Below are 27,618 nucleotides of genomic sequence, written 5' to 3'. Positions count from 1 at the left end.
CAGAAGCCACGATTATATAGCAATTAAAAACAAAGCATTTGTTCCCGGTAGTCTAATATTAAACCCTGGGAGGTAAAACCCTGGTATATATTTGCTTCAGCCCAGTGGAAGGCAATTAGAGATCTACTCCTGTTTTAGATTCATAGTCATCCACATGCACTCAGGAGTGATTTATTGACATATACAAACAAATGGCGTAAATCTTGATTAGCAAACAGCCTGTGTGGCTACGGCGTCTGAAACCTCCCAGTGTGGATGGTGGATGGCAGAGCTCCTCTAGGCCATTTCTCTTTAGGTCTGGCAGCCCTATGGCAGCAGTGGGCTGTGGCTCCATAAATCCAGTGTGGGTGAGGAATGAATGCTGATCAATTAGAGTATTGCATTAAAATGGTCAGTCCCTAAAGAAGATGGCCGCCATGCCTCCCTGGCACAGATATGAAACGATTGTGTGTGAGCTCTGCTGCCGCTATTTAACTTTTCCCCTGGAACACCTTATTAGCATCAGTATTAGTGCATTTGATGACATATGCAGGAAGTTGTCATAGCAAAATGGTGCCGTAAAAAATAGCACGATGAGCTTAAAGCACAGACTATATGAAAGAAAGGTTGTGTAGGTTGTAATAGCAAGCTGGTGAAAATCTGACAATTTGCAGGAAATGATTTGAATGACCATGGTATGGAGAATTACCTCATCCATTGAAAGACATATGTTTCTGAGACTTGCAGGATGGATTTTTCAAGCGAAGTCCACATGGAATATTAGATCGGTCTGTGGAGCTGTGAAGTGAACAGGCCCTGGTTTTGGAAGTTTTTCTCCACTTTGTTTCCTGAAAAATCGTGAATTTCCATAACTTCAGCATGGCATACTACAATACCAATGAGCCTCATCTGACAGATAAAACACTGTGTTGCTGAATTCACCCAAAATCGACCCAGAATTGAATGTCTATGTCCAAACTTAATTGCTAATACCTTACAGTATTTATGTTGCAATAGCAAAAATCCTATATCTTAAACATGTCTTTTGTGGGTAAAGAAGTTGTTATTCTTTCTTTGCGTGCAGTGACACAGTGGGAAGGACCCGCAGTAATCTGTTTCTTCATGTTTGACCTGAGCGTTTCCATGATTGTGTGTGATTGGAGGGATGAGAGGGGTCGGCTGTAATCTCCTGACCCTTTTGTACCACTATAGGACAGTTGTAGAAAGTCAACCCCTCTGCTAATTGGACAACAGTGTATATAGCCTAGCACCCAGGGGAGTCATATTAGGGATTGGAATGTAATGGAAGACCTAGTAGTAGTCCAAAGTTTGAGTGTGTCCTTTTTTATTCAAACTGAATTCTTTATGACATAGCTGGCATTTTTATTTGACCTAGGGTCAGAAGACATGCCAAAAACATTGAAAACACATTAGATCTTGTAAATCACACTTAGTAATAGTGTTTTATTTCCATTCTAACCTGATTTCTTTAGTTTAGAGGGTGTGATTTAAAATATGTTTCACATTGATTCTCAGTGTTTTGTTTGTTTCGTTTTTAAAAGTCCCATGGCATGAACATTTTTTTATAAGATTTTTTAACATTAATATGAGTTCCCCCCGCCTGCCTATGGCCCCCCAGTGGCTACAAATGGTGAGAGGTGTAAACCGAGCCCTGGGTATCCTGCTCTGCCTTTGAGAAAATTAAAGCTCAGATGGGCCGATCTGGAATCTTGCCCCTTATGATGTCATAAGGGGCATTACCTCCCCTTTCTCTGCTGTGCCCACTCAGAGAATTTGGCCCACCCGAGAGAGAGACATCATGGCTTTTAAATAAACAAAGTGGCAGTTGGTCAAGGCTACACCCCCAGCTTCCAACTTGCCCCCCCCATACATCCTCTACAAATGACACATACTAATAAAAGCTCATTTCGGGACTGGCTCTAGTAGCTGTAATTCTGCACCAAGGTTGAAAGAGACTTCAGATACAGTATTAGGGGACCACTAAGGTCTATATAAAAGAGACTTCAGATGCAGTATTAGGGGACCACTAAGGTCTATTAAAAGAGACTTCAGATACAGTATTAGGGACCACTAAGGTCTATTAAAAGAGACTTCAGATACAGTATTAGGGGACCACAAGGTCTTATAAAAGAGACTCAGATACAGTATTAGGGGACCACTAAGGTCTGTATAAAGAGACTTCAGATACAGTATTAGGGACCACAAGGTCTATATAAATAAGACTTCAGATACAGTATTAGGGGACCACAAGGTCTATATAAAAGACTTCAGATACAGTATTAGGGGACCACAAGGTCTATATAAAAGAGACTTCAGATACAGTATTAGGGGACCACTAAGGTCTTCTAAAAGAGACTTCAGATACAGTATTAGGGGACCACAAGGTCTATATAAATAAGACTTCAGATACAGTATTAGGGGACCACTAAGGGTTATCTAAAAGATACTTCAGATACAGTATTAGGGGACCACTAAGGTCTATATAAAAGAGACTTCAGATACAGTATTAGGGGACCACTAAGGTCTATATAAAAGACTTCAGATACAGTATTAGGGGACCACAAGGGTCTATATAAATAACTTCAGATACAGTATTAGGGGACCACCAAGGTTATCTAAAAGAACTTCAGATACAGTATTAGGGGACCACTAAGGTCTATATAAAGAGACTTCAGATACAGTATTAGGGGACCACTAAGGTTTATAAAAGAGACTTCAGATACAGTATTAGGGGACCACTAAGGTTATATAAAAGATACTTCAGATACAGTATTAGGGGACCACTAAGGTATATATAAAAAGACTTCAGATACAGTATTAGGGGACCACTAAGGTCTGTATAAAAGCATCCATGTCATGGGACCTTTAAAAATAAATACGTAGCAAGTTGGATGAAATCTATAAAACAGAGGTTAAAATTAAACACCATAATATGGTTTGCATTTTGTACTACATTGAAATCTGCAAGTGGCTTTAACATTTCAAGTGTTAATTAAAGAACAATGACACATATGTTTTAGTATTACATACAGCAATCATACAAGTTACCTTTGCTAAGGAATCAGTAACTTTGCATTTCAAATTAGTGGTGGAAGAAGTATTCAGATCCTTTACTTAAGTAAAAGTACTAATACCACACTGTGAAAAATAAAAGTAAAAGTCCTGCATCGAAAATGTTACTTATTTAAAAGTATGTATCATCAGGAAAATGTACTTAAAGTTTTAAGGTACAAGTACTCAAAGCAGAACAATCCTGACATTTTCCAGTTCTGTGTTTAATGGTCTAATCATTTCAGCTGGACTTGTAGGAATGTACTGTATATCTTTTGGTTGTTTACTTTATAATAACTCATTGTATTTTATGACCTACATGTGTTCTGTTAGCAAAAATCCTAATTTGTAAAGCGAGAAAAACTGATACAGATAAATTTAGAGGAGTAAAAAGTAGAAAGCAGCATGAAAAGGAAAGACTCAAGTATCTCAAATGTATACTTAAATACAGTACTTAAGGGAATGCAGTTACATCCCACCACAGCTTGCTTAAGGGCTACTAGACTTACGAGTGCTAATTACAGGGTGAGAGGGTGATCCGCATTAATCTGGGGTGCTGAGGACGCGATGCATAACGCGGGCTGTTAAATCTGTTGAAGGGGCTGCCATGTGACAGAGCATGTGGCTGATGGCACATGGGAAGGGAAAGAACTCAGTTTGAACTGGAGCCCTCCGTCTTCATCATGATGTCTTCCTCTGTCTGCTTCAGTAATTTGCTCAAGGTTATCTTTCCACTTTTAATTCACAAGTGTTGGGGGCCAAATGGAGAAAATGATGCAACCATTTTAATTAATGACTGTCATCTTACATGTTGCTGGGCTATTTGACATGGCATCCAATTACATTCCCACACATACACACATACACACATAGATGTTCTCACCTGCCAAACCGCCCACAACACCAGAATTAAATCATAATCAGTTTTATTAGCAAGTGGGTTATGACTTTATTTTCCCCTTACTGTAATGTAAGTAACGTCTGTAAGAGTTAACTCTTTGGGCGCCCGGATAGCTCAGTTGGTAGGCAGTTGGAGTTTGACTCTGACCTGCGGCCCTTGTCCTGTCAAAAATAAAGGCCTAAAAATGCCCCAAAAAAGAAATCTTAAAAAAAAAAAAAGAGTTAAGCTTTTGAACTCTGCAATAGAAATGGTTTGCCAGTGCCTACATTGGTATTTTTTGTTATTGTGATGTCATTTCATGGATTATGTTCAGTACAACCTAAGCTAAAGGGTTGTCAATAAACCACAATAACTCATAAAAGTATTGAAATTGTGTCATGAATAAAATAAAAAATAAAAAAACATTGGACATAGTGTTTTCATAAACTTTGCTGAATAATCACAGCAAATATTCAAAAACGCACGAAACATGAACAAAATATTTCTACTTTTGAGCTGTGCTTGTTTTTATGAGCAGAGTGTAAAAGGCGTTTTTATAGTTTCATCTGCAATAGAATGGTGTCTTGTTGGTTTTGCACCGGGTGTCACGTAGCGTGATAGCGCCATCACCAGCGTACCGATGTAAAGGCGCAAAAGAAAGCCGGCAGCTGCCACTCAGGCTTAGAGCAGAGTTGCGAAATGATTAGACTTCAAAGCCTCCATGTGTTAAAATGTCAGCTCATTTTCTGCAATTAGGACAAAATTAGGCTACAAAGTTGGGAGAACTTCCTGGGTTTGGATGGACAGAAAGATCTCGAATAATCACTACAAAAGATGAGCAGCTGTGCATTATGGAAAACGTGTTTTTTGATCTAAAAAAGTCAAAACATACAAGGTCTTCTAAGCTAAACTACAATCTATATCCACGACGTTTCAATTCCAGGATTGCTCTTGTGCCGCCGGAAATTCCGGATATCAGATACCGGAAATTGGATGAAAAAAATAATTATGTAGCAATATGTAATAATAATCTGCCTGTAATGTCATTCAAATGTTGAGCGAATTGTAACGACACTGGAGGACTCAAATGCACGAGTCATAAACAGTAGAAAGTTTAACAAAAATGTTTACATGGCAAAAGTTCAACAAAGAAAAGCGCTCACTTGGATGATGAAACGGTAAATCTATACCAAAAAAATATAAAAAACCTGGCTGCATGAGAATCTTGCTAGAACACCTGACGAAACTATCATATGGACCGAACAAGACCAACTGGCACGAGACAAAAGGAGAAAAGGACTATTTATACATAAGGTAGGGGACAACAGGTGAAACCAATCAGGGGCTGGGTAGAAAATAAAAATGGCGGGAAATTAACACAAAGGGAGGAAGTCAGGGTCTGAAACGAGAAGGTAATGTCAATACAAAATAAGACTAGACATGACTAACTTAACTTAAAGTTCCCATATTCTGCTCATGTTCAGGTTCCTAATTGTATTTTGAGGTTGTATCAGAATATGTTTCCATGGTTTCATTTTCAAAAAAAACGCACATGGCTGCAGATCCTCCAGGAAGTAGAACCGGGACAGGAAGTAGTTCTTTTGGAGATTATGGTCAACTAGTGGCTGTTGGAGCAGTGTTTTGCCATTGAGAATGAGCTAGCATGCTACGGTTAGCCACCTCGTCTTGGGTAGGGACGTAGAAAGCCGTGCAGACGTTGGACAGCTCACCTGGAGACTGAAGACAGAGGACATTCAGAAACCGGATCTTACTTAAAACAGCATGGATGTTTTTGTTTTTGTTTGTATGCATGTGGAAGCATTAGAGACACAAAGTAACACCCAAAATCCCCCCAAAAGGTGATTTTTTTAATAATGTGGGCACTTTAACAAAACGAGACATAAAGACAGTTGTAATAACTTTTTGCACATAATGTACCATTCTCAAAATATAAATTTCTGACAACTACAAAGTACATTTTTGTAAATACACATTTGTATCTGTAACTTCATAAGCTCAATGAGGTTTGCCAACAAATATGGTATGCATCTGTATATATCATCTGTACTTGCCTATTTTTGGCTTTGGCCTTTTTCTAAAGTGGGTTCTGGGGAGATGTGCTTATAAATAAATAAAAAACACTTAAAAGAAATCGGCATTCATTGTATGCGGTTTGTACATGAGAATAACTGGGGCACATTTACATGTTTCTGCTGGACAAATCTGTATGAGTACACTATAACACCTTAGCAACTCTGCTCACCTGTAATCACAGAACACACACACTCAGCCTAATTCGTTGCTGCACTAACTCTGGATTTACTACAGTGTGTACTGAATTGTGCAGGACCCCTCATAGCTGCCCAAAGTGCCTGTGTCTTTGTACTCACCCATACCTCATGCATACTGTCCCAGTGCTTTTGAATAAAATATATTTCCTGCTAGCTGATGAATGAGCAGAACTTGATTAACATAATCAAGCAAAATATCAAAACAGAAAAGGGGGGTGGGGTGTCCCGCATTATATAGCCAATATTAGTATAAGTCGCACATTAAACACTCACTACAGTACTTGTTATTGCAGGCTTTCTCATAAAAAACTTCATTGAGAAAAATGTATCTCACTATACAGCAACTTAGAAACCGTGTTGTTTCTCTGTTTAACTAGCCTACTTGACTGTAATTATGCCTAATGTGACGCATGGCTTCTTCACACAGCTATTGACAGGGGCTTTATCATCTGAACAACATCAATAATCATAAAAACAGCTTTTATTGTGCTACTATTCATTTAATCCACATTGTGCTGATGTTTTCTCTGACAAGGTTCAGCTTACCTGCTTATGGCCGTCTTGACCGTTTAGGTTATGTGATCAGGTTTTTACACGCATGAATGCACACACACACACACACACACAGAAGGGGCTAAAACACATGCGCAAGTAGAGGTGCAAAGGTGCAAGGTGGAGATCATGTGAAGATAAGTGCCCTGAGCCGTGAGTGGGCATAAAGGGGAGTTAGAACCACAATATCTGTCTATCAAATTCATGCTGAAACCAGTCGGGAGAAGAGACTTTCCATCGAGAAAAGCCTCCGTTGCTGTTCTTTGCTATTCTTCTAATGATGAAATACTCTCCAGTTCTGCAACAAATTCTCATGAATGGGTTTGTGTGATGTTGTACAAACACTTCATTCAATTTGTATATTATCATACAATATTACGGGGCAATGCCCCATGACAGTGATGGTGTTTTATGGCTTGTGCACTCCTTCTGTTCATTTTCCATTCACACAGTATTAACAGAATTTAGCGCACAAAGAAAATAGAGAGCTAGGTGACCGTGAGGAGATATTTACTTAATTTGACAAGCAGCGTTTTGGATCAACATCACTTATTATACCTTTAAGTAGTACTCCCCGGACACAAACACTCGTAACATGGGTGTTTTCCCCTTAACTTCTTCTGAGACCCAAACTCTGCTCCCTTGTTTAAAAACCCTGGTGCATGCTGTAATCAAACGTGGAATACATGCAAAGTACTCCTCTCTGTAGCTATTGTCTGAATGGTTAATGAGATCAGCCTGAGTCCTGGTATGACTTCAATGCTTACTTCTTTAGGAGCCGCCATTGATGTTTTAAGCGAACAGTCGCCCCTCTGTGTTGTCACACGCCTGTAGCTGCCAGTAGCTCCTCACAGTATTCTGACTGTCCCGGCCACGTTGCTCGGGTAACTTGAAGCCTGACAAGATGGATTTTTGTGATCTGGTGATATCGCGAGAATCTAGCTGCCGTGCGAGGGAAGATGAATGGTGTATTTGAGTTTATCTCAATGGAGTACGTCACAAATAAGGTTGGGAACCACTACTCTAGATAAGGTAAGACTAGATTCCTTTATTGTCATTGGATTTACATACAATGAGATGCAAGTGCACAACCTGAGAAAGGATACTTTAACAATACGTTAACCCTTGTGTTGTCCTTGGGTCAAATTTGAACCCTTTTGAAAAAAACAATATTTATCGGAAAAGTGTCTTTCAACCATAATTTCACAAAAATAACGTGAATTGTTCCACATAATGATCATCCCTCTGCTTTCTTTAAATTTGGGGGGTTTGTTGAATTTTATAGCATTCAAAAACTTTTTTATGGAATACCATTAAAAATGGACTAAAATGTTCAAAGAAGCTTCAAAAACATGGGGGCAAAAAAAACTCAAATCGTCAAAAGGCTCAGAATTTTTTTAACTAAAACAACAACAAAGGTTTTGAAAATGACAATCCAAAGGTTTCCATTTTGACCCAGAAAAACAAAAAGACAAAACAAGGGTTAATTATACAGTACATTAAATATACCTATCAAACATCTCAAATTCACAGTCCTGCAACTCACATACACAATTGTCAACACGTGCATTTTCAAAGGTTTAAGAGTAAAAAAGTGTTGCGTGTTGCACCATTTGTAATAATAAATTTGGAAAATAACTGCAAGAAATATTCAAATTGCACAGTTGTGTCTATAAAGTCTGCAGGTCAACGGCTTAGGGTGGAAGTAGCTGAGTCAGTAGCTCAGTCTCCTGGGCACTGCCAAGGTGCTCTTGAGCAAGCCATAACAATTACCTTAAGTGCTAGAAATGGGCGGGGCTTTACACGTCATATTCAGTGAAGATGACACCTAACACCACTCATGTTTTGTAGCTACTGTACTTGAATCAGTCATTGTACAGAGAGATAAAGAAAGCTCACAGTGATTACGTTCTAAAGCACACATAAATAAAGGTTACCCCATTCAAACACACAGCCAGTCAACCCTGATTGAGCCATCAGTGTGAAAGGGGTAGTAGAGTTCTGTTCTGGCTCTGAGCCATGGACTCTTGAATGCCTTCATTATATTAATGGAGAAAACAAGAGCTAATATTACAACTCCACTCTTAACCAAATAAAAAATGCATTTTTTTTGTTTAGCAAGACATGAACGGATGTGTCACTTTTTGTACATTTTTGGAATGGCTACTAAAGAGATCCTCCATACATTATACAGTGACGCCATGTTTCCCCATGTTCTCCTGCTCCACTGGGGGGTTTTGTGTCATTTTCAATTTGCCATCCTCTCTCACCATTGACCTATTTCCTTCTTGGCTCCCACTCACTGCTGTGCCCCCCAGCGTCACGTTGACCCTGTAACCCCCTGAAACACCTGGCCACTGGGCCTCTGAGAGCTGCGAAAGGGTGACGGGTCAAACTAATATTAGAAAACACGGGTAGACCTGTGTTTTGTTTGAGAGGAATTTCATTTTGCTTTTGAGAAAAGGAGAAAAGCATAAACTGCACATGCATTCATCCAAGGCAATGTCTCAAGAACATATTGGCAGGAAGTAACTGCTTAATTGGGTGGAAGTAACTATTTACATTTACTTACATTACTGTAAAAAGGTTTTAATCAGTAATTCCATAAAGGGTAACTATCGTTTTTTTCCAACCTGGACCCTATGTTTCTATCTTTTGTGTCTAAGTGACAGATGAGAACAACAATCTTTGACATTGGTCCAGTATTAAGTGAGATCATAGGACAATTGTCCAGCTTGTATTTACCTTCACAAAAGTGCTTGTTTTGCAGCTGACCGACTCAGATTAATATTCTAAGGGTCTGACAACATCATGGAAAGGGTTTGTCAGGAGGTCTACCTTTCTGTTAAAGAGTAAGACTTCTTTTTTAAACATAAAATCATCCGTAAAATTGCGTTTGCTTAACCCACCAAACTCCATGTAAATAAACGTAAAATAAAAGTAATTATAGCATCGTAAAAACACTTCACTCAAACTCAACAGAAACAAAAAATAACAACAATGAAAAGCTGTTTTGGGTCATCTATCTACTTTTCCAACCATCACAACTCTAGGTTTTGGCTAAAATAAACACACAGTTTACTGATTTACATGTGAACACATTGTATGTTCAATTCATATCATTTAAACATTCAATTCATTTATTTATAGTAACATAACAAGAGTTATATCGAGACACTTTAAAGATAGAGTAGATCTAGACCACACTCTATAATTTCCAAGGACCAATCAGTTCTAATTTTTCCTGCCAGAGCAATCTACAGTGTGACAGTGGTGAGGAAAAACTTCCTTTTAGGAAGAAACCTGGGACAGACCCAGGCTCTTGGTAGGCGGGGTCTGACGGGGCCGGTTGGGGTTAGAATGAAGAGTGGCAATAACAGTCACAATAGAAGATAATGGAGCAGTGACTAGAAATAGAAGTTTGTAGTAGTTCATGGCGTAGCAGGGCACTGCACAGCATTAGAAGACCCAGCAGGACGTAGCAGAGCACAGCGGGACACAGCAGGACGTAGCAGGGCCCCGCAGAGCGTAGCAGGATGTAACAGGTCATCGCAGGATGTAGCAGGACCACGGCAACAGCTGCAACAATGGTTTTGGAGCCTCCCCTAATCCGAGGAGACATGCTGGGGGAAAAAAGAACATAAGGACTCCGGGGACTCCCTAGAGCTAAGTTAACGCCCCAGAGCTATTGTAGGATGGATCTATTCACGCTAAAAGTATTGCTTTTTCAAATGGAGTCTGGTGGGTTTAGCGCTAGCAACTTCAGAGCTGTTTCTGGTTACACAGAAAGGTCTCAAAGAGGTTTTAAAGGTCTATCTTGGTAGGGATAATATCCATAATGTTGTCAGGCACTTAGAATATAAAGTAACGGTAGAATGGAGCAAAATAAATGAGAAACATCAGCAGCTGCAGCAGAGAAGAAACTGCCGTTTTTTTAACATCACGGCACATTTTAAGTGGCCTACCTTTTATTGCAATTGTGTACATTTTTCTTTGGCTAGACTTTTACAAATGCATTTAAAGAAACAGTAGGCCTACATATATAACAGTCAATGTTCTAGTTCTCTTTCCATTCCTGTAGTCATATCACCTGTTTTCTAAATGATATTTCTCACAGTAAATATGCATTAAGCAGAAGTGTATTCTAGCCTCAAAGCTTTTCATCATCAAATTATGATTCTGGTCCATTTCCAATCTGTTTCAGGCTTCATGCCTTTTTATTCATAATGTGCGTGTCGTGCAGCAGGTGGATTTGTTGGGGATGTGTTCACTTCTCACAAAGGCAAACAACCAATATAATTCACTTTGTTTGTGGTGTCATTGCGTTGTAGTGTTTGGCTTATATAACATTTTGGAACTTGGAGGGTGTTGGAAAATGTAGCATGACTGTTCAGCTAAGTCAGGTGCTGGATGTGCCACTTTTAAATGAGTTTGTTTCTTTTTTCAGTCCAGATGACATGTGAAAATGATGTTCCCTTCTTCATAAAAGCATGAAGTTCAGTACACATGTACAGTGTGGGGATAGCCTGGTTGTCTCCAGACCCTTCTCAGGTGTAACTGAGGGCCTGGGCACATTTGGATAGTCCTTTAACCAATCAGAGCGATGGAAGAGATGACGTATGCAGAGCGATGGAAAACAAATCTACACCAGCAAGCATGTTGCAGTCATTGTGTAAAGCGCGACCTTCCGCGTGGCAATATCAGGGCCTTGCTACACTTTGTGTTTGTCACGGGGGACGCATATGGGCAAGGGCACTGTGGGAATGAGGTCTCTGTAGAGACGGAGGGCATGCATGTCATGTCACCGGATTAATTGATGAGACTAAATAATGACATAACTTGATGAGTGCAGTCTGCCCATGCCAGTTCATCACCTCTGGGTTAGGAGACAAGCGGGGGTGGGGGGTGGGTGGGGGGGTACAGGAACAGGGATCCGTTAAGCACCCAGTTGTATGTGCAAGTGCTCTACCTTGTTATTACCACAGGTTTACCTGTACCCCCATGTACCACTCATCATGAAGATCATTCATTATTATAGTATAATTCTTTTCAGAATAATGCATGACTTTGTTTATGAATTAGCATTTTGAAAAAAAACATCTCACAGGCACCCCTTGAAGTATGCCACACACCCACTAGGAAAGGCCTAGTATTTCCACATACACACTTATAAAAGGGCGAGGATATGTAACAATTGTAGTTTTGTGACATGACTTTCACACTTAAGGAACAACAACAACGTAGTTGCTATGCATTCATTCTTTGCAAATTTGAAATTAAAGCTAAAGTGCGTAGTTTTTGTCTCCCCCATGAGGAATTCTAAGTAATGACAACAAAACTGTCACTGCGTCCACATGACAAGCCTTCCATGATCGCGCTATGCTGCCGCTTCGTGTGACTCTGCCGCATGCGTTAGAAACTACAGAAACTACAAGGGTCGAGACTGATGACCTGTTTCTCTCATGCTTGCTATTTTTATTCCCAGATCACATTATTGAGAATTGGTCTTCAGTGCCGCTATTACTTAATAACCCATTGATACTATTAGCAGTCAGCATATTATGCAGAATATAAAGAAATTCCAGCTGATTGTTCATTCCAAACAATAGCCATAGCCGGCTTCTGTTAAACACCGTAGTGCTTTGCCTTTGGGCTCTTTTTTTTTTTTTTGGTCTCGTCTTGTAATTTAATTAAATCTATAAACATTCAGCCCAAAAATTCCCTCTCCGTGCCTAAAGCCTCTCCATCAACAGTGCAAACTTGAAGCTTTGTGTGCGTTAAGCTTGAGGGCTTTTGATGCCAGCTTTTAATTTTTCTCTTTGTTATTCAGACCAAACAAAATGAAAGCTCCTTAGAGAGCCTTGGCAGACACAGGATGTGACTCCTCCGGGCGCTGATTTCTAATGACTTTTAAATAAATATATAATGTCATCACTTCATTAATTGTACCATAGACCCCCAGTGAGAGTGTTTCCTCTCACATGGTGTTGTGTCTTTAATTGTGTGCATCCTGATGTGAGTTGGAAAGCGTGCATCTCATAAATCTAGTACTTGTTTTCAGCTAATGTCACATGATTTATTATGTTTCAAGTTATGTGTCATCCATCAATTCATCATCAGATGAAGGAATTGCAATACTGGATAAAACCTTTAAAGGAAAAGTCCCATAGATCACTCATACTTCTTATAACAACAGAAAAGGCAAATACATTCCTTGTCTGTATGTGATTGGGCTGTGCAACCATCGCAGTCGAGAAAATCAAATATCACAATATTTTTGACCAAATGTCTCGATATTGCAACAGTAATGCAGGTTAAACAATTGGTGCTTTCAACAAATATTTTCACAATGAGATTCTTGATCAATAATCATCAGTAATGTGGATACAATGACTAAGTGGGTAAAGGCAAATAACAGAACAGCTAGAAAAGTCTGGAAAGTTCTGAAAAATCACTTTATTGTATTGTAGTCTTTAAAACCAGGATAAGACTTAGGTAGGTATTAGGTATTATGATATTAACATATCCAAAATCTAAGACAATATCTAGTCACATATCCAATATCCACATATATTGATATATTGCCCAGCCCTGAATTTTGGGAATTTTCCCATCTCAAAGTGTTTTTTTTAATTGTTTTACTTTTTTTAAGTTCAATAAATGCAACATCTTTCCAAAAAAGTCAATGAGCAATCATGTTCAATAACAGTGATTCCAATATTGGCCAAAGTAATGTGATTGTGATTAGACACATAATAGTGCGGCCCTAGTATGTGATCAATATACATTATGTTTGTTTCCTCAGACACATGGTATGGTGATCCAGGGAGCAGCTTAAATATGTGACTGTTTTCCTTTTGTGCCAGGGATGGACAGCCTTTAAATAGCCCAATTAGCATTCTTGGCTTAAAGGCGAGACAAAGCTGGCAACGTCTGTCCCTCAGTCTGGGAAAGTGCTCCTCCATTCGGAGGACATTGCCTCGGTTTAACGCTTCGACGGCAGAGCAGACTGCGGCTGTGTACACACAGGCGCAGATGAACGTGGCGATGTGAAGAATTCTTTCACGGAGCGATGTGGGAAAATCCCCTTTTAATTCAGTCTGATCCGGTGGGTTTTACACTCAAGGAGCGGTGCCAATTGTCATTTAGCTCAACTTGATTTCCAGGTATTTAACACTCTTAGGAGAGACTCTGCATATTCCCTACACAATTAGAAACACTGTCATACATTTATATATTTCAAATCCTCTGGTGATAAAAATGCATTAATTTAACAGTTGGGTTGTATTTGTTCAGTTCCAGCTTGGTTTCTATCTTGAGAAAGCACAGATACACATATGGTATCAGCTGTGATGCCTTCACATGTCAAACCAGTCCTCTATAAAGTCTACTCGCATAAACCCATTTAAGCCACTGATACCCTGGATCTCGTTCTTGCGGTCATGACCCACCAATCAGGACCACTGGTGAGGGGAGGAATCAAAACTGAGCGGTAGATTCGCCAAAACTAAAACTTCCTTCCTGAGACTATTCAGTAGAGGCACCAGGGCTCCGTCCGGAGCTTAGCACCACCCAAGACAATTGTGATTAGTTTAAAGAAATGTCAATGACCCAGAGCACGTTTTTTCAAAGATTTCAAAGGGAATGTCTGTATTTGTTTTTAATGTTATTAAAAAACACCTTTAATCATGAATATGTATATCTTTGTTATTTATATTAAATTATATAAACATTCTGACTTATATAACTGGGAGTAGAACTTCCTGAAAGTACCATTAATCGTTTCTGGGTCAGATGTAAGGGAGCGTCTTTCGTATTGTATTTGTTTAATTAGATTTGAGGCCATCTTTGAGGGATTTGAATGCCTTTGACGTATGGTGAAAATGGAGGTCCAGAATAACTGTTGACTGGTCCAATACCATCATTGGTGAGTACTGGATGGAGGAAATTGATGGGATAAATGCCCTGTCTACTATGAGGTAATCTATATGTGAGTATGTGCGTTGCACATGGGCTAAAAAGGAATATTGTTTTGTAGTGGAGAGACTCAAGGGGGCAACATAGGCATACCGGTCCATGAAGGCAGCTAGAGTAGCTACCATTTTTGAGAGCAGGACAGGATTCGGATTAGATTTGTCTAGTCCTGGATCCACAACGCAGTTCACATCCCCTCCTAGCACCAGTTAGCGAGAATTTAAGTTTAGAATAGTAGACAGAAACAATTTCATGAAAGAATCATCGTCCTAATTGGGGGTGTAAACATATGCTAATATAATTGTTTTTTGGTTATACGGTGCCAGAGACAACAACATTCAAATCTGTAATATATTATCATCAGGTACAAAGTTAATCCTAGATCTTAACAATATTGCTGTAACCCTTGTTTTCAAGTTGAATTTGGAGTGGAAGATAAGTCTTTTGGGATCAGAATCACAAAAGTGTGTGCCCTGCAAAAGCATTCAAGTTTTTAACATGCGTCATAATCTTACTACGTTTCATTGACGCGTTCCCACCAGTGTACAGGGAAACAATCCTCACTGCCTGCCCACCATTTGGCCCTTTTTAGTCACTCCAGCCGTCGTGCATGAAACAATTGCAATGTAGGGGCAGGCAAGGCAAGGCACAGTGAAGCTAAATATGTATACATAACGCTAATAATAAATATAAAGCAAAAGTTGTGTTTTTATTTGGAAGACTGAAGACCGACTACAGCTTTGTGCAAATTATTTTGTGTATATTTGGAAAATTTTGTCATTGAGCTTCGTTAAACAGAAAAACCTGGAAACTCAAAAGGAAGATAGTTTAGAACAAAGCCGTGGCATGTTGCATGGAGGCTGTAGATCCTTCCATGCAAGTAGCACTCACTATATTATCCATACATTATAAAGCCATCACATACTTTGGCTGAAATGATGTAGTTTAGCTCAATGCTATCCTTCCCTCTGACAGCTTTAGAGCCTGATATTCTCTATTTTGACGATTTAGTTTAAAATATAGCCACAGTAAAACCCTTGAAGACTCATCATTACCAACCATGAGATTTGCAATCCAATATAAAAAAGGAGTTCAAGGAATTTAGATAAATAAATTAACCTTCAGCTTAACAGCGTATACATATTTATACTTATCTTGAAGGATGTTTACTTGACTTTAATCTCATGCTTCGTAAATCCCAAGCCTTTCTTTCTCATCTTTCTCTGAATTTAGACTTCAGGTGAAGACGTCTCTTTGGCGGTCATAATTAAAAACGACTCCCCACAAAGATAATGAAACGAGATGTTTTTGAATCAAGCGAGCCTTCTTTCATTACTTGGAGGTCATGTCTGGCTCCAGCTGGTCATTAGCGTATGCTAAATACTGCAAGTTGGCAGCCTCAAGGTTGAATTGATGATTAGCTCCCAAGCTAGATAGCAAGGCAAATGCAATAGATGAAAAAAACATTAACTGAATTTCCACATATACTCTCTCGCATCAGGCTCTCTGGCAGACGAACATGCTGCCGAGGCCGCTGCTGTGTGGAGCTGAGATGAGGGCGCACGCGGCACGGAACATTTTTCTCTCCGACTTGACCCTGTTTGAACCTCTGGTCACCTCATTGAATTTAGGTATTTTTCTCATCATGCATGGCAGTGCAATGGCACACGGAGGACTAACTAACAGCGTAATGACTCTCTGGGCTGAATTCCCTGAAATTGAATTGCAAAGAATAATCACCCGGCAATATAATCAGCCATTATCCATTTGCTAGAATTGTCTCATTTGTCTTGTAAAATGCCTATTCATTTGCCCGTAACGAATTATCTTCTACCATCAGATTTTACCTTCAGCGTCCCTGAATACGGTCGTTTGACATGAAGTATTCAACAATCTTTATTTTCAAAAGAGCTCCTTACACCTGGTTTATTTTAGCCTAACGTGTAGCAGTGGCGTACGACGGGCCCCAGTGCACGCTGAGAAGATGAGGATGTGCTCTGCTTGTTTGACAGATCCTAGCGTATCGTCACATGAGCAAATAAAGACTTGCCATTGCACAACATCAACAGATATAGTATTTCACCTATAAATAGTCAATGCATGTGTGTTTATGCCAAAAATCCCAAAGGAAAAAAGAAATGATTCATTTAAGTGAATATTTTGATTATGTATATAGAGTTTTTACTGTTCAGGTGGAATCAGCATCATTTTGTTATAGATTGCTACTGACTGTATCACCAAAAGAAAATTAAAAACCCATAGTGGAGATGGGTTTGCCGTTAAAAGGGCACGTATAGCAAATTAACCATTATTTTGTGATTAACAATTTGTATTTTTTTTTTTTTTTTAAACATACAAAACATACATTTTGCAACATGAACATACCTACGGTGGCTGCCGGGGGCAAACGCACTGCAACTAAAAAAAAAAGAAAGAAAAGAAAACATGCAAAAAGACACAAATACACACAACTAAATACACAAATGCGCTGCAACTACAGAAAAATGCAATAAGGTAAGCACACAAACCAATGAACAAATCCACCAGAAAAACATTGCATCCAGTTTACAAAAGGGATGTTCTCCAGGCTTCTAGATGGAGCACTGAGTGGAACAGCTTGATGGAGAGAGAGAGAGAGAGAGAGAGAGAGAGAGAGAGAAGAGAGAGAGAGAGAGAGAGAGAGAGAGAGAGAGAAGAAGAGAGAGGATATAGGCCAGCAAGATAAAAGAAGTACTAATGCTCATTAATTCATTTTCATTGACATTGGGCCCTAGCTTTTACACGTCATAGAAACTACAAAATGGGATTACCATAATCAGTTCGCAAAATTCACTTTAGGAACTTACAGTGTTCCAACAGTTGCCTGTCATTTTATGGTATCGAAAACTTTCTATTTATGTCATAATTAACTTACAAAGTGAAATGGCATTGACCATACATCAAGACGCAATGGTCATTTCTTGAATTGTGCATGTCATAACTGGCATCAATGAATATCCTGAAATATTTATTCATATTCCATCTCAAGTGAAATTATCATGTCGAGGCAGCACACAGTAGGAACCATATCTTCCTTGTCCGATCCACATGCAACAGATCCCAAATTTGGTATCTCCAAAAATTTTAATATTATTTAAGACCAATACAAAAAAAGGATATTTAGAAATGTTGGTCAACTGAAAAGTTAGAACATGAAAGGTCCTCATCCTCGTCACAACCCCCCATAGATTTTCTATAAGCGTTAAGGTCAGGCGACTTTGCTGGCCTATTAAGAACAGGGATGCCATGGTCCTTTAACCAGGTCCTGGTAACTTTGGCACTGTGTGCAGGTGACAAGTGCTGTTGGAAAATGAAATCTGCATCTCCATAAAGTTGGTCAGCAGCAGGAAGCATGATGTGCTCTAAAACATCCTGGTAGACGGCTGCGTTGACCCTGGACCTCAGAAAACACAGTGGACCAACACCCAACACGGCACCCCAAACCATCACTGACTGTGAAAACTTTACAGTGGATTCTGTGCCTCTCCTCTCTTCCTCCAGACTCTGGGACCTTGATTTCCAAAGGAAATAAAAAATGTACTTTCATCAGAGAACATAACTTTGGACCACTCAGCAGCAGTCCAGTCCTTTTTGTCTTTTGCCCTGGTGAGATGCTTTTGACGCTGTGTCTTGTTCAAAAGTGTCTTGACACAAGGAGTGCGACAGCTGAAACCCAGGTCTTGCATATGTCTATGCATCTGAGTCCAGCAGCAGTCCACTCTTTTTGAATCTCTCCCACATTTTTGAATGGGTTTTGTTTCCCAATCCTCTCCAGGGTGCGGTTATCCCTATTGCTTGTACACATTTTTCTACCACATCTTTTCCCTCCCTTTGTCTCTCTGTTAATGTGCTTGGACACAGAGCTCTGTGAACAGCCAGCCTCTTTAGCAATGACCTTTTGTGTCTTGACCTCCTTGCGCAAGGTGTCAGTGGTCGTCTTTTGGACAGCTTTCCACTCAGCAGTCTTCCGCATGATTGTGTAGCCTACAGAACTAGACTGAGAGACCATTTAAAGGCCTTTGCGGGTGTTTTGAGTTAATTAGCTGATTACAGTGTGGCACCAGATGTCTTTAATATTGAACCTTGTCACAATATTCTAACAATTAACATTTGAAATATATCACTATGTGTGTTGAATGAATATAATATACACATTTCACGTTTTGAATGGATTTACTTACACAAATCAACTTTTTCATGACATTCTAATTATATGACCTCGCCTGTAAATTATAAATTTCACCAGTAGTGTGACTCAAACGGTGTGTCACGACTCCACCCTGGTTCTAATGCCTCCTTCCTAATTACTCAAGCCACATTTTTTGTTGTTTTGTTCATGTCCTTTTTTTTTGGGATTCAGCTTTGTCTTAGTGCAATGCATGTTTCACTGTCTTTCTATAGTGGTATATCATAAGAATTGATGTAAATGTCTGAGATCCAAAGGCTTGATGATGTGAAATGTGATCAGACATCCTTTATCTGTGACAGTTCAGGGGATAAGAGGACCCAAGCGCAGAGTGGAGACAGGCAGGCAGGCAGGCAGGAGAAAGTCAGTGATGAGGATTTATTAACATAAATCAAATCAAAAAAGGATCCAAAAATTCTGAATGTAAAAAACTAAAGACAAGGAGTTCAAACTGAGGCAGGCAAAAAGTAAAGTCCAAAATCCAAAAAGTCCAAAGATAAAAGAATAAACATAAAAGACACACTCACCAGACAAACACATAATGATCTGACACAGGACAAGGGGAAGTCAAAGTCTAAATACACAGGTAACGAGGAAACAAGAGGCAGGTGACACAAGGGCTGGGAAACAGGGGACAACATCAGGCAATCACAAGGGCTGGAAAACACAGGAAGTAGAACTAGACAAGAAAACCAGACTATCACAATAAAACAGGAAACAGAACATAATACAAAACAAGACCGAAAATACACAATCACAAGGAGAAAAGACATTGAACAAAAATACCAGATAAGGATAAAACAGAAAACAAAGCAACATACCGAAACCATAACAGTATCATCAATGTTATACTTTAAAAATTGTTTTTTATTTCCAATTTCTCTACATTAACACATAGAGAACAGAGTTAATTTGCAGCTGGCTCACTTAAAAAGAATTAAGTCTGATTACTTAGTATACGTGAAAACACTCAAAGTCCTGTTGCCAGAGGTGCTTTTCTTTCAGAGTGTTAGGTCCTTACTTAACCAAGCACCCAGTCTAACACATTGAACAGAAAAACACTTTTGCGCCACTTTTTTGAAACCATTATATTAAATGGTGCACGTTTCTGATCACATACAGATTCCTGGGTTGAACCAGGGTTGGCTGTGTGTTTGGTAAAGGTAAAGGGTGACTACCGTTTTTTTCAATCTGTACTTATTTTCCTATGTTTTTGGGTTGAAGTGTCTCATAGGAACAACTATCTTTGACATTGGTCCAGTATTAAGGGAGATCGCTGCGGTCGGCAGTTATTAGGGCAACTGTCCGACTTTTATTCATTGTCATAAAAGTGCTCGATTTGCTGACTGTCTCAGATTAATATTCTATGTCCATTCAGTGTCTGACAACATTATGGAAAGGATTTCTAAGGAGATAAACCTTTAAAACCTCCTCAGGACCTGTTTAACCAGAAACAGCTCTAAGTCGCTAGTGCTTTCCCCCAGACTCCATGTAAAAAAGTCATACTTTTAGCGTATAGATTCCATACATTGTCACATGGAAATCCGTATACGATGTGTTTATTTCAACCCAAACTAGAATTGTGATGGCTGGAAAAGTGGAAAGATGACCAAAAACGGCTTTTCATAGTTTTATTTTGTTTCTGTTAACATTGAATGAAGTATATATTTTTTTTAAAAAGGATCGTACTCTTTAACAGAAAGGTCAACCTCCTGACAAACCCTTTCCATAATGTTGTCAGACACTTAGATATTAATCATACCTGTCGGGGGAAAAAAAACCTCTTTTTTGGGGGAAAAACAAGCTCGGAATTTACCTATTATTTATTTTTTGCTTTTTTTTCCCGCGCCGACTGCAGCGACCTCGCTTATACGGACCAATGTAATTTTTTTCCCCCCCCTCTTTTAGCTCATGATCGACTCGGCTTTCGCCCTTTGTGTAGATTTTGGTCGGACCGGGTAAATTTAAAGTGAATTGCACGTGACCGGGTTGCTAACGCCGGGGAAATTTTAAATTAGGGTTTGGGAGGGGCACAGTTTGACATTTTCCCACAGACACAACATAGTTTTTGTTCCTGTGCTAGAAATGTTCCAGTTACCGTCCCAATTGCCCCAAACTAAAATTTTGCAAGCGGTAGCCCCAAAAATTTGGGAAAAAAAAAATGCCCCTGAAACCCAGTTTTAAAAAAAACCCCCCAAAAAATAAGTTTTTTTTAATTTAGGTGCAGATAAATGTGTTTTTAAACGGCCTTAACGCAACCACGGGATTAAACTTTTTTTTGCCAGCAAACTTTGTAAATTTTTTCACGGGTTCAACCAAAACGTAGAAAAAATCAACCCCACCCCAATCTCCTAGAAAAAACACGGGCAACAGGCACTCGCACCCCCCTTTTGGGTTTGGGCTAAATTTTAAAGTCAGTTTTGAGGGGAGGGAAGGGGAAACGCTAAAATGCGCCGAAAATCTGGAGGAAAATTTATTTTTTTAAAGTTCCAATTTTTCCATAACAAGACCAAAGTGATTTTGTTTTGGCGTTTGGTCCAGTCTGAATACCCCCTGAGGCCCCAGCAACGCCGATGCCCCCCCCCTTTTTCCTTTTTTTTTTTCCCCCCTTTTATGAGAACAGGTTAAATTGTGTGAGAATTTTGTGAGAGAATCTTGCGGAAATTGAAAAATAATGCCAATGTTTTTCAATGAACCAAAAATTTCAAAAGCAAGCTGATTTCATTTTTCACTTTTTCCCTTTGATAGACCCTTCCCAAAGAAAAAAAAATTGACAAAAAAGCAATAAATGGACCTTAAAAAGATAAAAATGTGTGTTTAAATTTGCGATTAACTATGACATTAAGCAAAAAGAATAAAATTTTGAAGTGTGATGCACTAAAATTCTCTAAAGCATCCCCCCGCCGACAGAAAAATTTTTTTTATTGATATCAACAAAAAAAAAGTTTTCCCCCCGTTCAAAAATTGTAAAAGGGTAGCACATCTATGTTTCTGCTGAAATAAAAGAATGCAGGGGGAAAGGCATCTCCTTCACAAAATCATCTGTTTGACTTTTAAAGGGTTATTTATTGTCGGGGGAACAAACCCCAGCAAAAAAAAGGAAAATAATTTATTCTTTCTCCTACGTTAAAGAAAAATTTAAAAGTACAAAAAATTTTAAATTCTGGTGGTGTACAGCTGGACTGGGCAATGACAAGTTGCTTAGTCGTCTTGCCAGCCTTCCTCCACCGCGGCAAGGGCATGGCCAAAAAACGGTTTCATAAAAAATTTAACTATCCTCCTCAAAAAACGAAGGTAAAAAAATTTAAATGGTTAAATAGTATTTAAAGGGCTAGACAAAAGGTTTGCCCAAAAAAGAGAAAAGAACCAAAAGGGGGCGACAAAAAAAAGCGGGGCTGGTTTGAAACGGGTTTAAAAATTGATAACTCTAGCGTATTCCTTTTTGTGCCTAAGAGGGCCTAAATGTGAGTCTTCCAAAAGCAATTTTAAGTATAATAAAAACCCTTTTCCCGCTACATTTCCCCAAACATGTTCCCAGGTAAACAATCCTTTAAAAAAATTTTTTTTGGGCATTTTTCAACCCTTTTAAATAAATATTATTTCTATCACAAAACAAGAGGGGTTTTATCATAAGTGAAAAGCTTTAATTAACCCTTTAAAGTTTTTTCCTACTCTTGTTATATATCAAAACCCAATGCTTTATTTGCCAGGTATGAGGACTCATATGCGGAATTTTACTTTGGAACATCGTTGCTTAAAATGTGCTTACGCATACAAAACAACCAAACAATACCCACACTGATATATACACAATAATATAAATATACTCTAAACAGGAACAATATATACAAAGAATACAATTGAAATTGAATTGAGTTCTGTCCTGAATATGATGTGAATATGCAAAAATCTTTCTTTTGACTGAAGCGTCAGTCACCACTCCATACAGCGGTGCTCGAATGTTTGGGCACCCCGGGTAAAAATTTGTATTAATGTGTATAAAGAAGACAAAAAAATCAAAAAAAATCTCCAAAAGACATCAAATGACAGATTAGACATTCATAAATACGTCAGAAAAAGTTAGATTTTATTTCCATCATTTGAACTTTCAAAATAACAGAAAACAAAAAAATTGCATCTGCAAAAGTTTGGGCACCCTGCAGAGTTTCTAGCATGCACCGTCCTCTTTGGAAAGCTGAGACCTGACAGTGTCATGGATTGTTCTCAATCATCGTCTGGAAAGACCAGGTGATGTCAATCTTAAGGTTTTAAATGCCCAGACTCATCTGACCTCGCCCCAACAATCGGCACCATGGCTTCTTCTGAGCAGTGTTCTAGAAAACTGAAACTGAAAATAGTTGCACTCACAAAGAAGGAGGAGGCTAAAAGAAGATAGCAAAGGGTTTTCAGATGCCAAGATCTTCTGTTTGGAATGTAATTAAGAAATGGCCGTCATCAGGAACAGTGGAAGTTAAAGCAAGATCTGGAAGACCAAGAAAAATATAAGACAGAACAGCTCGCAGGATTGTGAGAAAAGCAAGTCCGAACCCATTTTTGACTGCAAGATCCATCCAGAAAGACCTGGCAGACACTGGAGTTGTGGTACACCATTCCAATATAAAGACATACTTGTACAAATATGGTCTTCATGGAAGAGTGATCAAAGAAAACCTCTTCTACGTCCCCACCACAAAAACCAGCGTTTGAAGTTTGCAAATGAACATATAGATAAACCTGATGGTTAAAGTAAAACTTCTTGGCCGGAATGAGCAAAGGTACATTTGGAGAAGAAAGGGCACAGAATTTAATGAACAGAACCTCTGTCCAACTGTTAAGCATGGGGGGGGGGGATCAATCATGCTTTGGGGTTGCATTGCAGCCAGTGGCACAGGGAACATTTCACGAGTAGAAGGAAATGTGGATTCAATACAATTTCCGGAAATTTTGGACTATAACTTGATGCCATCTGTGAAAAAGCTGAAGTGATAACCTGAAAGAGTGGATGGCTTCTAGAAATCTAGCTCTAAACCTGGCTCTGGGGAGTCATTCCCTGGAGTCCTTATGTTCTTTTTTCCCCAGCATGTTTCCTTGGATCAAAGAGGCTCCAAAATCAGGGTAGCAGCTGTCGCCTTGGTCCCGCTCCATGTTCTGTGATGCCATGTTTAACTGCTACACTGCAGTGCCCTGCTACGTCCAGCTACGTCCTGCTACGTCCTGCTACGTCCTGCTACGTCCTGCTACGTCCTGCTGCCTTGTAATGCCGCACAGCGTCCTGCTATGCCATGAACTACTGCAAAGAACTGCTACAAACTACTAATTTTTTCTATTTTTGTTATTGCCACTCTTCATTCTAACCCCAACCGGCCCGTCAGACACCGCCTACCAAGAGCCTGGGTCTGACAGAGGTTTCCTGCCTAAAAGGAAGTTTTTCCTCGCCACTGTCGCACTGTTGCTTGCTCTGGAGGAAACTACTAGAACTGTTGGGTCCTTGTAAATTCTGGAGTGTGATCTATCTGTATAGTGTCTTGAGATAACTCTTGTTATGAATTGATACTATAAATAAAATTGAATTGAAAAGTAGAAATGGATAATGATTCTTAACATACCTCACACTCCACGGAGGATTACATCAAGTGGCGTAAACTGAAAGTTTTGCCATGGCCTTCACAATCTCTTGACCTCAACATTATTGAAAATCTTTGGATAGGCCTTAAAAGAGCAGCGCATGAAAGACAGCCCAGAAATCTCAAAGAATTGGAAGACTATTGGAAGGAAGAATGGGCGTAGATACCTCAAACAAGAATTGAAAGACTCTTGGCTGGCAACAAGAAGCGAATTAATTAAATCAATCCAAAATGTGATTAATATTTCAGTCAAGTCCAAAAGACATGCACTCACCTAAAGGATTACTAGGAACACCTGTTCAATTTCTCATTAATGCAATTATCTAATCAACCAATCACATGGCAGTTGCTTCAATGTATTTAGGGGTGTGGTCCTGGTCAAGACAATCTCCTGAACTCCAAAGTGAATGTCAGAATGGGAAAGAAAGGGGATTTAAGCAATTTTGAGCGTGGCATGGTTGTTGGTGCCAGACGGGCCGGTCTGAGTATTTCACAATCTGCTCAGTTACTGGGATTTCCACGGACAACCATTTCTAAGGTTTTACAAAGAATGGTGCGAAAAGGGAAAAACATCCAGTATGCTGCAGTCCTGTGGGCGAAAATGCCTTGTTGATGCTAGAGGTCAGAGGAGAATGGGCCGACTGATTCAAGTTGATAGAAGAGCAACTTTGACTGAAATAACCACTCGTTACAACCGAGGTATGCAGCAAAGCATTTGTGATGCCACAACACACACAACCTTGAGGCGGATGGGCTACAACAGCAGAAGAACCCACCGGGTACCACTCATCTCCACTACAAATAGGAAAAAGAAACTACAATATGCAAGAGCTCACCAAAATTGGACAGTTGGAGACTGGAAATATGTTGCCTGGTCTGATGAGTCTGGATTTCTGTTGAGACATTCAGATGGTAGTGTCAGAATTTGGCGTAAACAGAATGAGAACATGGATCCATCATGCCTTGTTACCACTGTGCAGGCTGGTGGTGGTGTAATGGTGTGGGGGATGTTTTCTTGGCACACTTTAGGCCTCTTAGTGCCAATTGGTTATGGTTTAAATGCCACGGCCTACCTGAGCATTGTTTCTGACCATGTCCATCCCTTTAAGGCCACCATGCACCCATCCTCTTATGGCTACTTCCAGCAGGATAATGCACCATGTCACAAAGCTCGAATCATTTCAAATTGGTTTCTTGAACATGACAATGAGTTCACTGTACTAAAATGGCCCCCCCAGTCACCAGATCTCAACCCAATAGAGCATCTTTGGGATGTGGTGGAACGGGAGCTTTGTGCCCTGGATGTGCATCCCACAAATCTCCATCAACTGCAAGATACTATCCTATCAATATGGGCCAACATTCTAAGAATGCTTTCAGCACCTTTTTGAATCAATGCCACGTATGAATTAAGGCAGTTTTGAAGGCAAAAGACAGTATACAGTATACACAGTATTAGTATGTGTTCCTAACAATCCTATAGGTGAGTGTATATGTAAATGGAAATGTGCTGTATTATATAGCGCTTTTCCAGTCTTAACAACTGCTCAAAGCGCTTTTACATCTACAGGAAACATTCACCATTCACACACATTCATACACTGTGGCCGGGGCTGCGTACAAGGTGCCACTGCTCATCAGATAAACATTCACACACATTCACACTCCGATGCGCAGCACCGGGGGCAACTCGGGGTTCAGTGTCTTGCCCAGGACACTTCGACAATGACTGCAAAGGCGGGGGATCGAACCACCAACCTTCCAATGGCAGGCACCGCTCTACCACTGAGCCACAGTGTATAGACTTTGTCATTCATAGAGACATGCTGCCAACATGCACCATGTGCAGATTTAATGGTTATGTTAAAGAGAAGTACTACATTTTTTTCAATATTATATTTATTTATATAAAACCTTATTGTCATATCAGTTAATGATATAGGTTCTTCATCCCTTCTCCATGTTATTCAGTCAATCTACTCAGGAGACAAAAAATTTCCCACAATATAAGACATCAGTGTGCGAAGGAACATGCAGCACACCTTATATCTTATTTAACCGTGTCTGTGAGAGATGTGCTTAATTAATTGGTTTCAAGATAAGGAATCCTTTTTTCACATCATGAATGACTCAATCCCTGATTATTTGGAAGCTTTTAAAGGATAGAGAGCTAAGATCTCCACTGCTGACCATAGGTTTTCTATCTGTGGACGACAGCTAGCTGGGGATGGCACGCCTCCTAGCCAATAAGGGGCTTGGGTGGGCTCAATGAATAATCTATGTAAAATAAGATGTATCCCTGGTGGGGACAAAATGTACCCTCCTCAAAGTGATCAATGCCAATAGACCATATACCTAGTAAAGGACTGCAATGTGAGTCTTTAGTTTATTTTACCACTATGGAGAAGTGAACTCTGTTAATGCTGACTGGAGCTGAGAAATGAAAATGGCGTAAAAGATACTCCATATTGGCCCGTAGTAGTTTTGGAGGCCCTCTCTCAGCTATTACACGGGTCATTTAGCAAACAGTATGATGCTGCCTGCTATGCTTCATTTTTGGACACATGCCCTTGTTGTGAACCATGGTAGGAACTTCTTCCTCTTCTGAAGCAGCTGCTGGCAAAGGAGCATTTGTTTAAAACTATAGTTCTGTAAACAGAGAACAAATCAATGCATCCATTTTAGCATTGGAATTATTACTGACTTCTTAGGAATTATCAAATAAGTGATGGATACTTTCAAAATAAGTTAGAGGAGAAGACTTTAATCAATGCATCAGTTTTTTCTTTATAAAACTGTGTATTTAACTTCAAACAAACTTGCTAAAAATAAATACACTTTCTATGTTGTAAGAAACTTATGACAAAGTTATCTTTTCTTTTCTAATGATAGGTAAAAGTATGGGGCTTTTCCTTAGGGAGTGAAGTGCACAATACAGTGTACCTGTGAGGTTTTGACTTTTGGACAGTTACAAATGTGAGTTTGAGAGGGATAAGGGTAATGAAAAGGACACAGGATGCA

The 27,618-nt window shown here is 39.5% G+C and overlaps 1 protein-coding gene across 1 annotated transcript in view; it reads left to right on the top strand.

Annotated features, from left to right (window-relative positions):
- LOC116694632 (VPS10 domain-containing receptor SorCS3-like) overlaps positions 1-27,618 on the top strand; it is a 314,801-nt gene that overhangs the window by 28,741 nt on the left and 258,442 nt on the right.

Source organism: Etheostoma spectabile, chromosome 2, assembly GCF_008692095.1.
Source record: "Etheostoma spectabile isolate EspeVRDwgs_2016 chromosome 2, UIUC_Espe_1.0, whole genome shotgun sequence".
Taxonomy (NCBI): domain Eukaryota; kingdom Metazoa; phylum Chordata; class Actinopteri; order Perciformes; family Percidae; genus Etheostoma; species Etheostoma spectabile.
The sequence above is the reverse complement of the archived record's forward strand: the minus strand, read 5'-3'. Positions and strand labels throughout refer to the sequence as shown.